The following is a 12,133-nucleotide window of genomic DNA, read 5'->3' as shown; positions in this document are numbered from 1 at the left end:
ATAGAACAAGAGTTCAATTTAAATATCCACAAAACTAAACATAATGAATAAAATAAAACCATAAATTAAAAAGATATACAAATCCTTTATTTATCTTAGATATTAGCTATTAAATTATTATTTAATATTAATTTAAAATTATCAATTTAGTAATTTATAAATTTGTACAAATTAATAAATTACAATATTTAACCATTCTGTCGGCTACATAGCCAATTCAAAACTTCAAGAGCCTCGTCTAAAAACGAGGTAGGTGCTCTGATTAAACCATCTTTGTTGGAGAATGCATAGAGGTCAAAGAAGTCATATATGTGGGAGGGCTAAAGCCAATGAATTGTGCTAAAACACAATAATAATCCAAATAAGCAAAGAAGAAGAGTTCCTCTAAAACTCCTCCCCTACCTTGGATCCCAACCCTTTCTAGCCCTCTTAAGAAGGAAGAAAAAGGCCAAAACCCCAGACCATCAGTACGTGGCCGCCACACTCGTGATGGGTCCCATCTGAGATTTGTGGAGGATCTTTATTTTTATTATTAAATGTTAATGTATCTTTTAATGGACGCCGAAATTGGAGAACTTTGCATTTCCAGGAAATTCGGAAGCTCAAGCGGGAAACTAAATTCATGGAACGGAGAGGGGCGTTAGCAATTGGATTATTACTGTAATATCAACGGTATAATTTCTTCTTCCGCATCTCTCTGCCTGCATTTCGCGGAAAATCTGCTCGATCGGGGTTTTCTGCAGTCGGTAAGTTTCTATATTTTTCTTGTATAACTACCAATCATTTTTTAACTCAAAGTTGATGCTATAATTTTAATGACTGAATGGCTGTTTCAGCTTTCTTTTCTATTCTTGGTTTCCTTTTGAACTTGCCTTGCATGGTTAGCAGTAAGGGATGCATTGTGCGTCCGTTACGGGCATTTCTGTTCGATTACGGCCTTTCGTGTCTGCGGAGTTGCCAGGAACGCAATGCTAGCTAGTGCAGCCTAGGTAGGGCAAATCAAAGCCCAGGCAGAGAAGATTCTGCACGGTAGATAATCCATAATGGCTTCAATGCTAACTGTTGCTATGTTAAAATTCAAGTGTAGCCTGTGTAATTTGTGAAAAATATGCTTCCTGGAATGTTTGGATGGAGGAGGCTCATGCACCCAATTGATGTCTTTCTTGGACGCTTTGCCTTTACTTGTCAGAGTACATTGGAGACATATCTGAAAATGGTCTTTTAGTGTTGGGTATAGGCGAACCCCTTTCTTATTGGCTGGTGAGACTAGAATTTCAGTAATATTTTTCACATTGTCTTCTTATATTAAAAAGATTGATGGTGGTCACAGAATCGAGCGTTGCTCGTTTTGAATAGGACCCCTTTTTGTTGGCTAGAGAGACTTGAAGTCCAGAAATGTTTGTCGCAGTGGAGATTACCAACCGAACGATCTAGGTTTCCCAGAGGATTGAATTTGGGCTGACGGTCATACACCCACCATTACTTCTATACGACAACACCCCTGACTCATAAAGCGATTGTCATTTGCACACACTTGATGTTAGGGTTTCGTCAAATGCTTTCTCTTCAGCGGGCATGGCGGTTAAGATGTTGCTTTTATGGAGGGCGTACAAGTACCATTCCTATGTACCTGCGCACTTCCAAGCACAACGAGGTGTGAGGTGGTCTCATATGCTATAAACTAACTTGCAAGCCAAGCAAAATCAGGTGCTTATGGTACTGAGCATGATATCAGTGCATTTGAAACATAGAGTTTAATGATGTTTCTTTACAAACTTGTAGTAATTGACTTTATGGGGCATTCCCCATCTCTAGTCACGGAGCTTGTTTGCATATTTGTGTGAAGTGAGTTCATTGTATTTGAATTTTTAGAAACCCCTCTTGAAATATTTATGGCAAATGCTTCACTGAATCACTAACGTTTTCTTCCGGTAAGTTTGCTAGGTTTGAAGGGCATCCATTTACCAAATGCACTCCCACATGTTGTCATAGTAAGATTAACTTTTAAATTTAATGTGTGGCTTATAATGGGGTCCCATGGGGTATCCTCAAGGATCTATTTTCAAGGGCAGGTGTAATATGAAGGAAAATGAAAAAAAATGTTAAGGATTACGTGGAATCTTTTCCTAAATAATAACAGCCCTTATTTTTTGGGATTGTAGATTGGACTAGGTTGTAAAGGTGGGGGTTAGAATTCACTTTAGTTGTTTAAGATTTGTTTCGCCACTTATCAATTTTAAAGTAGCAGGGGTAATATGAAGGAAAATGAAAAATGCAAAGGATTACTTGGAATCTTTTCCTAAATAATAATAACCCTTATTTTTTTGGGATTGTAGATTTGACTGGGTGGTAAAGTTGGGGGTTAGAAATCACTTTACTGGTTTAGGATTTGATTTGCGATTTGTCAATCACATGAAGTTTTCCAAATTTCACTAATTTTTTTAGTTTGCTATTTAATATTCATTTATTTTGTTGAATTGAATATTCTAAACAATAAAAATCACAAGACCATTAGTTTTTGTAAATTTTAGAGCTTAAACTTTTAAGCATAAATTGCACTGCAAAACTAATGAGACTACCCATATTATAATAATCCTGAAAGATTTCAGTAGCACCCACAGAATTTTTTTAGGAAGCCCTCCTCATTGTGATCCCTGCCTAAAAAGCATTTTTGTGCCACTAGTACACGACATGGTTAAACCAGAAAGTGCCAAAATTTTGCTATCATTTTGTGATTATGCCAATATTAGTAGAATAGTTTAGTGGAGACACATTTGCTTTTGTGGTCAGTGTGATCCAAAGCATGAAGACAATAGTTTTTGTTGTGATAGAACATTAAGTGCTATGTATAACCTAATGTTTATATCTTATGTTATGTGCTCAGGTTAGTCTCTAGTTAATATTAAATTATGGGTTGCTGGTGTGGGTGCATTAGGATTCATGGGTGATCATATGTTACCAAAAGCCAGAATACATTATGTGTTCCGTAAATAATCAACTTTATTTGGTCTAGGTTGTTTTGTCCAATACACAGATTGAGAAGGCTGCAACAAGCTTACAGAAGGTTTGTACAATCATGTAGTGGGCTTTTATGGGTTGCTACGGGCTTTAGGCCATCAATGAGCTGCTTTAGGCATTATTTAGATTACTGCAGGTCTTCTACAGTGCACTACAGATTTATTGGAGGCTGCTGTAGGTGATGGAGAGTGCGACAAGCATAATGTAAATTGCTGTAGGTGTTGGAGACTGTGACAAGCATATAGGAAATTGCTGTAGGTGTTGGAAAGTGTGACAAGCATACAGGAAATTGCTGTAGGTGTTTGAGAGTGAGACAAGCATATTGGAAGTTGGTGTAGGCATGTTGGTACTGCTACAGGTCATGTGATAACATGACACATGGATCCGGAGATAAGTTATAGGCGGGGTGCATTTCATGTGAGTAGTTTCTCGTGTTGTTGATTATCAATGACAATGGATGATTATTCAAAGGGCACTTAGTGTTAAGGAAATGTAAGATTATCCAAGGGAAAGTCAAGGTTCTCTAGATTCTTTCATAATATTAGTGTCTTACACAAAGCCATCCTAGAAAGAATAGTACAATTTTTTTGAATAAAATAACAAGAGAGTAAGAAGTCTGTTCATTGCATTGGATTGAATATGATGAGAGTTAGATCAATATATTTTTTATTTAGCCATTTAACTTTGTTTTATGTTTTGTTTTGCCTTGTTTGCTATTTGTTCCTACTTTTGTTGAAGGCAAGCTTCCCCAATCTTAAAAGAGATTTAAAGAATCAAGGAAAAAAACCGTACTGTATGCACTTTAGAAGAGGGAGAGGGATCAATGAGAAGATCTTTTTGGATCAAAGAGTAAAATGAAAGATGATGGTGGTTATGGAGAATTGCCAAGGAATCTTGGAGTTCAACAAAAGTAAAAGTGGAAGTGGTAGTCAAAGCTATAGTTGGGAAAGATGAAGACTATTTGGGGAAGTGGACACAACATCGCGTAAGTGGAGTGAGTGGGGAGTTATTACCAAAAACCTACCACTTTCAAATGAAGTAGAGGAAGATCTTGTCGACCAAGAGAACAATTCCTCCCTCCAATTAGTGTTAGATGAAGAAGACTCTCAAACAGAGTTCACAAAACATAGCTAGTCAATATTGTTGGAACTTAATGAAGAAAGTGAAGGAACCTCGAGAATGAGGTTGTTTTGATTTTGCAAACAATCTACACCTCAATGAGAGATTTTTGCAAAGGAATTGAGTGGGCCTATGCCAAAGACCCTAGAAAGGAGGGAGTTCAGACATTATGTAATCAAGGTAATAAGGTACAAGGGATGCTAATTGTGGATATGTAGAATGCTCATACATGATCGAGAGTGTAAGGGAAGCACTGAAATGTAGGTGAGAGTGAAGCAATCCAACCAGGTCTTGTATATGCCATACATGCATGTCTAGAGCAATGGTGACCCTCCGAGTCTTGATAATGATAGGCAAAAGCTCCAAAATTTCACGAGGAATGGATTAAAGAGTTTGGCATGACATTGTCATATATGTGAAACTCTATGGTTGACAAGTAATCAAATTGATAAGGATTATTAGCTAAGGTCATTGAGAAATAGCCATCAATTGGTACTTGGAACTAGAAGATGAACACAAAAAATCTTGGGACCAAAATGAATTTGATCTTTTGATAAACGATAATGAAATTGTGGTAGTAATATATAACACCAAGCAAGGGAAATAGGAAAAGGTTCTTGCTTGTAATATTAGGCCCAAGGAACTATTGGGCAAGAAGTGTTAGTTCCTCAACATTTTTATTCCCTTGTCGAGAAAGAAAATGAAAATAGTACCCTTGCCCCCCGTACATCAATGTCTACAATCATTTGTAATGAATTTTTAAAGTGTAAGCAACATGTGAGGAAAGAAGAAATCAAATGGTGATGAAAGTACAAGACATTATAGCAGTGATACTGAGTTAAAGATAGTTAAGCCCTCAGATAGGATATAATGTATGCATGATGGAGTCGAAGGAGGAGAAGAGCATCAAGAAAATTAAGAAATGTAGTGCGCATCAATTGTATGGTAGAAGGTATTAGAGTAATTTAAATATTTTTAGTCTCTCGCTATATCTAGCTAGTTCTAGTTAATGGTTTACACTTTCTTTTTTATTTTATCATTAAATTCTATTTTTAGAGGTTATCTTTTTTAAGACAGCTTTGCTTTTTTGTTTATGCTATTATTAACATCTGTAAACTCTATTTAAGAGCTCATTGCTAATATAATTATCATCCCATTTTTAATTATTTCATGGAATCATAGTAGTAAGGGTTTTTGGGCAAAATTTCTCTATGCGGTGAAAATAAAATTTAACTTTTTATCATATTTGCAGCCCGTATAAAATTTTTAATTAGGATTTTATTGTAAAATCAGTGGGAAAAAATTCATATCTTGTTTTTCGTGATTTTCTGTAGACCATGACCTCTTTGTGCATCCGTGAAAGTCAATGTCGTAAAACAATAGCACCTCAAAACAAAATAAGGAAGTTGAGTGTGATCAACAATTGTCTACATTGACTTTGGCGCCTCTTGACATTTCACACATTGTCGAGATTGGTTTACATAGTTCACACCTTTCTCTGATTCGATTGTTTTTAGAGGAGGAGAGGAGTATACATTTGTCGGTAAAGGAAATGTATAGGTCTCACTTTGTGGGAGGGTTTTGACATTTCTCTATACCTGGCATGAAGCTAAATCTCTTGTTAGTAAATAAGATTATACATAATACTCCTCGGATGTTGTTTTCAGTGCATTCAACTGTATTATTGTTGACAATGAGTTTCATACTACAATTGTAATTGGTCTTTAGGATCATGGTCTATATAGACTCAATAATATAGGTGATTCTCTCAAGTAGGCCATGATAGCTGAAAATTCTTTTATTAGCAATCTTTGGCATCAACATAGGCATATGAATATCTATTATCTCTCTCAGATTGATAGTCTTGTTGATGGCTTACTTGTGATTTAGACATAGGATCATGGAGTGTGTGGACCATGTTAGGTTGGGAAGCAACATCAAACCTTTTTTTCTGATGCTGATACTTGGAGGGCATCCAAGCACTTGCAATTGGTCAATGCAAATGTTTGCAAGCCTATGAATACCACATCAGTCATAAGTTGTAGGTATTTTCTTCCCCTTGTTGACGATTGTAGTAGGAAGATGTGGGTGTATTTTCTTTAGCATAAATTTGAGGTCTTCAGTATATTTCAGAAGTTCAAGGCCTTAGTGGAAAATGAGTTTGGGGGTCAATTATCACTCTTAGGTTCAACAATGGTGGACAGTTTGGTTTGTTTAAGATCTCCAACTTTTTTGCGTCACATGGGATTAAACATTAACTTACTACACCTTACACACCCTACGTTGGAACGATGTTGTTGAGTTCAAGAGTTTGACAGTCACTAGGAAGCAACATCAGACTTTGTTTTCAGATGTTGATGCTTGGAGGGCATCCTAGCCCTTGCAGTTGGTACACACAAATGTTTGTAGGCCAATGAGTATGCCATCGGTAATAAGTTGTAGGTATTTTCTTCTCCTTGTTGATGATTCCAATAGGAAGATTTGGGTGTATTTTCTTTGGCATAAATTTGAGTGCTTCAATTTATTTCAAAAGTTAAAGGCCTTAGGGGAAAAAAAGTTTGGGAGTTAGATTATCACTCTTAGGTCCAACAATGGTGACCAATTTTGTTTGTCCGAACTCTTCGACTTTCGCGCGTCACACGGGATTAAACATCAACTTATCACACCTTACACCCCACATTAGAATGATGTTGTTGAGTGCAAGAATTTTATGATCACTGAGATGGCACGATCGATGTTGGAGCATCGCAGTGTTCCAAAGAAGTTTTGGGTAGAAGTAATCTTTATTGCTATTTATCTTTTGAATGAGTCTCCTACACAAGTCACTAAGAAGATCATTCCAAAGGAAGCTTGATTTGGGTTGATGCCTAAAATTGGTTATTTGAAGGTTTTTGGATCTACAACACATGTTTGGATTCTAGATGCCAAGCACACCAAATTGGATTCCTAAACTCAGAGATTGATGTTCACAGAATACATTGATTACATAAGGCTAATCTATTGATTGATGTTGATACAAATTGTCTCATATTTAGTTGAGATGTGGTGTTTGATGAAGTCTGAGGTCTGTTTCAGCTTTCTCCTCACGATCAATGTCCACAAGCTCTAGAGATGGATGTGTTGGTCCCAACCGATACTAAGAGGGGGGGGTGAATTAGTACGGACACTCCAATCGGTTTGTTGAAGTACCGTTTTAACAAAACTATACAATAACCACATAACAACACTAAATGCAGTAAGATAAAAGCATGTAAACTTACACACAAAAGCATTCATCAAGTGACACATATTTATATGTGGAAACCCTCGATGAAAGGATGAAAACTTAAGGTGGGAGTATTTTACCCACTAGCGCTTATAATGCATGTGAAGGGTTGCTTGATCAAGAGCTACAACTGTTTTTTTTAGAAACACATCTTGTTAGGAATGTATATAACTTGCTAGGTTACAAGAGCCTATGAAAGCTTACCTGGTTAGAGGATTTACAAATCTTTTTTGAGAGATACCTTGTTAGAGGATTTACAAAAGCTTACTAATGAAGCTTGCCTTGTTAAGAGCTACAATTAAATGCAATGGTGAGAAAACAATCTAATGTATGTTCTAAAGATAGCATTGTCTTGCCTTGTAGACCTCTATTGTGTATCCTCGAAGATGCTCCGATCTTCTTGTTTCCTCTGCTTCTTCCATGAGTTCCTCAATCTCAGTTTTGTCTTTGGTTGTTCGGAACAACCTATTCGTTGCAACACTTCCTTTTGCAACTGTGTTCTTCATGAGCTTCTACTTTGAACAACTCTCAGTTCTTCCTTGGTAATCTCTCGATTTCAACAACTATATCAGCTACAACAATTTCACAAAGTGAAGTTTGAGTGCCTTTATGCACTCTCCAATGTGAGGGCATAGTTACCCATGACAAGAATCCTGCTCGATTGCAAATTCAAATTTGAATTCTATGTCCGAGCTATTCACGCAAAACTTGTGACCCTTACTCATAGGGTCTATAGACTGGTAGCCCGAATCTGTAAAATTTATCTAGCCATTGATAAGTTTGTATTGATTTGAACAAATTTGGCTAGTCCATGAAATTTAGGTCCATCTAGATTTGGTCAAAAAGTAAATCCAATCTTTTTATATTTTCTTATTATTTATACAATCATTTTTCATTGGCATTCTAGAAGACTGCTCGTTCCCAGATGCAAAGTCCATTCCTTTTTTGGAGATCTAAATAGGAAGCGAAACCTTCATAGCCATATACCAAGTCTAGTGATTTGTATGCAGTATGTTTGATCATTAAGATGCATGAGTTCTAGGAAGTTTACTTACTTGTTTTCTGCATGTTTTATTAATAGGATGTGTTATATTTAGACTTGCAAATATGTTCTGCAAATTTGCTATTTCCAAATTGTTGTTTCCCAATTTTCACCTTTATATTTTCTTTTATAAGTTATATAAGCATACATTAATGAGATATTTGCATACTTTTTGGTTTTGAAATTGTTAAATACCGAATGAATAGAAAAAGAATCTGGGATGAATATTGCATTAACAAAGAACACTTAAATAGAGTTTATGGATGCTAAGTATAGCATAGTCTAAAAGTGGACAAAAATTGTAAAAACTTAAAAGAAAGCCTAAATGACCATTAAATAAGATTCCATATAAGATTGATATGATCATTTTAGTTACTGTTTAACAAAAGACCATAAAGAGGGTCAAAGGGATTGCTAGAATACAACAAGAGGAGCTAACCAACAAAGGGAACAATAATAGTGCCCGGGGAAAAGTAAAGCAAAACACAAACAAGAGATGGGAGTGGAAACCAACAAAGCTAGTCACGCCCTACCATAGAGAAGTAATCCTGAACTGAAGGATATGATCTAGATGAGTGGGAGCTCTCTATCATCTCTGAGAGTCACTGGAAGCAGAGACTTGCTGCCACATGTAGCTTTTGCGAGGTCTTATAGACCTATCGTGCCTTGAAGTAGGGTGACCAAGCGACTGCTTGGTACCCTGAGCTGAAGAGACCAACAAGGAGAAGGTGATAAGTTGATCCGTGTTTTGTCTCAAGAGGGACTAAATGTGTAAGGTGTGGTCCAAAAGCCTTGTGGTCACCTGAAGATAAAGGGCCAGTCACTATTGATCGATGAACCTGAAGAAGGTTGAAAGAGATCAACACTCTTTGAATAGATGGTAGAACCTCTCTTTGATCTCGTAGTAAATGAGGCAATAGAAAATAAAGTTAGCCTTAGCCTCCCCCTTGTCACAAAGTTGGCAAATCTAGTCCTCTATCAATTTGATGATTTGTCTCAATATGAAATTGATGAGGGCCCACTCGAAAAAAGCCCAAGGAGATGTGGAGTGTGTGCGTCCAAAGGCAAGTGAAGTATGAATGATGCATAAAAAAGCCCCATCACGTACATCAATAAACTACTTTCCGTAGATAAGATAAAGATAAGATAAATGTATTAATGTCCAACAAGAGACCACGAAAAGGCTCTAAGGGATTGAAAGCGTACAATCAAGGAAGATAACAACAACAAGATCACCAAACGGTGCTTGAAGTCCATAATAGAAGGGTAAGGCCTAAGACAACCAAGAATCCTAGTGCATCCCTGAGTACTCTTGGAGTGGTGACACCATTGTGTAAGATTGTTGCAAGGTCTCACGGATTTGGAATGACCGATGGTAGAAGTGTCAATCATACACTTCACACCTTGAGTAAGAGGTAGGGCGAGAAGACGACAGTGATAAGCTGATATGAAGATTGGCTCCTGCAGAGTATGGTCATGGAGTTGCATAGTCTCTCGAAGGTAAAGCGCGAGACATCTCTGGTCCATATAATAGAAGAAGGTGGAGAGAGACGGACAATCTCTAAATAAATAGTAATATCTCCCTCTAATCTGATAGTAGGTGGGGCATTGGAAAATGAAGTGGGTCTCTGTCTCAACTTTCACCAAGGGACATTGTCAACAAATTTGGTCCTCCCTATTAATGTAGTAATATGGATCTGTCAAGTGAGAATTGGAAGGGGGGAAGTTGTTAATCTCAATCCCAATTGAGCCCAACAAAGTAGTGGCTGCTAGTGGCAGAGTCAGTGTTGCCTATGGCGATAAAAAAGGAATAGGCCAGATAAGAATAATAGTGCCGACTAGCCGTGGAGTTTGCAAAACCTTGGAGACAGTGAAGAAACCAAACCAAATCAAAGATAGCCCCTAGCCTAAATGGGTGGGCCCCAAACTCAACACGAATAATGTTGTGTGGAGTGGATTGATGCCATCTGATAATCCACCGGAGGAAAAGCGTCTGAACCTGCTCAATCGAGGTCCAATCTGAATTGAGGATGGGAGTGCCCCACTCCACATAGCCATAGAGAACAGACGGTCTGACTAAGGAGTCCAGAAGGGACAACTTAGACCTAGTGTCTTGAAAATGATGTCTGAAGCAACGTCTCTCCAACATGGCAAGGGACCACATCCCTTTACCGATTCTAGGCTAAATGGTTGGTCTCAAGCTGAAGTGAGGTCCAGAGTACTTAACCCTGAGGTAAGTATAAGAGGAAGCAATATCAACCTCTTGACCTTAAAAGTAAAAATGCATATGCAAAGTCTTGAAGCAGTTGAGACCATGACCCAAGTCTTGCTCAGATTCACAAGTTAGCGTAAGTCGTAGAAGAAGTCAAGACCATCTAGAAGCCTTTGAAGACCCTCCAAAAAAGAGGCCATAAGAATCCACATCATTAGCAAAAAGGATGGAGATGATGACTTGATGTTAGTAGCATACATCACCAAGGAGCAAAGAGTCTCAGAGAAAACCCTCGAGCTTATTGATATAGATGCCATATAAGGTGGGCGACAGAGGGCAACCTCGCTTCACACCAATGGTGCTTTGACTAGGATTAGAGAAATCCTCTGGAGACTTGAATCTGCCCTCAATAGTCTCATAGAGCCTCATAATAGCTATCAATAACATCTTAGAAATCCCAAGATCTCTAAGTCTTTGGAAGAGTGCTACCTGCGGGATGAAATTGAAGGTCTTACGAAAGTCCCACAAAATAGTAGTAGACTTTTGTCGAATGGTGCCCAGCCTCCTCAATAATAGCACACAGGATCAAAATATGGTCTACGGTCTGATAATTTGTGTAAAACCCAACTTGGCTCTTGGCTTGACAAAGTTTCTTGTCAAGTACTTCTAATAAGATAGAGTTTAATGTTGTGGCTTGAAGTTTGGGAAAGGTGTATCCAATCATGATGATCCTTTAGTTGCAAGGGTCAGAAGTCATTCTGAACTTATGTATTGGATCAATCATGTGCCTTAACCAAGACTTGAGGAAACCAGTGCACACCACTCTGTTAAAGAGCGTGGAAAGGAAAAAGCTCAATACTAGGATGCCTAGCGTGAAGAGCTCTCTGCCTGGAAACCTTCCTCATTCAGTGCCCTACTGCATCTCATGACTTCACAAATGATGGAGGTGGTGAAAATGTGGCAATGAGAAACGGGGGTGAAGTGAATAGATGGTTGGCTAGGAATATCGTAAAGTGCAGAGGTATGGGAGGTGAAGAAGTGAAGGCCAAGGGTGGAGGTCTGGAAGGGATGGCAGGAGAACAAAGTGTGCTTGAAAAGCTTGGGATTGCAAATAAGCGAGTTGCAAAGGATTCCCACTAGGAAACAATGAACAACTGTTTCTTATGGAAAAGAAAGCGGTGGTAAGAGAGACAAACAAATGTAGGAGGGGGAGCAAGCAACGAAGGCCGAGTGTAAAGAACGGTGAAAGTTCTTACAATCATCATCATACCACTTGTTCATAGGGTAGGTAGTACGACGTTTGGGGTTGCGGGAGGAAGGAGCAATGTGGTGCAAGATCGAGAGGAGTGTTGACTCAGATTGTTGTGGTTGATAAGACGAACATGGAAGAAACATGGCTACAGTTCGTGAAGCGGGCAGGGGGAAGGAGACGCCTGAGATGGAGGGTGAAGAGGTCCTGGTTACTCTCGAGGAAGAG

General features: G+C 38.2%; 1 protein-coding gene across 3 annotated transcripts in view; it reads left to right on the top strand.

Moving 5' to 3' along the window:
• Positions 1-563: 563 nt before the first annotated feature.
• Positions 564-12,133, top strand: part of LOC149552667 (uncharacterized) — a 95,788-nt gene continuing 84,218 nt past the window's right edge. Inside the window, exon 1 of one of the 3 annotated variants that reach the window (XM_089788231.1) lies at positions 564-746. The gene's annotated coding sequence lies outside the window, so the exon portion shown is untranslated. Of the gene's footprint in view, positions 747-1,572; positions 1,708-12,133 lie in introns of those variants that run through there. The other 2 variants (XR_016352964.1, XM_089788232.1) reach the window with 2 other exon arrangements.

Source organism: Cupressus sempervirens, chromosome 6 (assembly GCF_028749045.1).
Source record: "Cupressus sempervirens isolate cs-2001-9-10 chromosome 6, ASM2874904v1, whole genome shotgun sequence".
Taxonomy (NCBI): Eukaryota; Viridiplantae; Streptophyta; class Pinopsida; order Cupressales; family Cupressaceae; genus Cupressus; species Cupressus sempervirens.
Note: the sequence above shows the minus strand (reverse complement) of the source record. Positions and strands in the feature narration are given on the sequence as shown.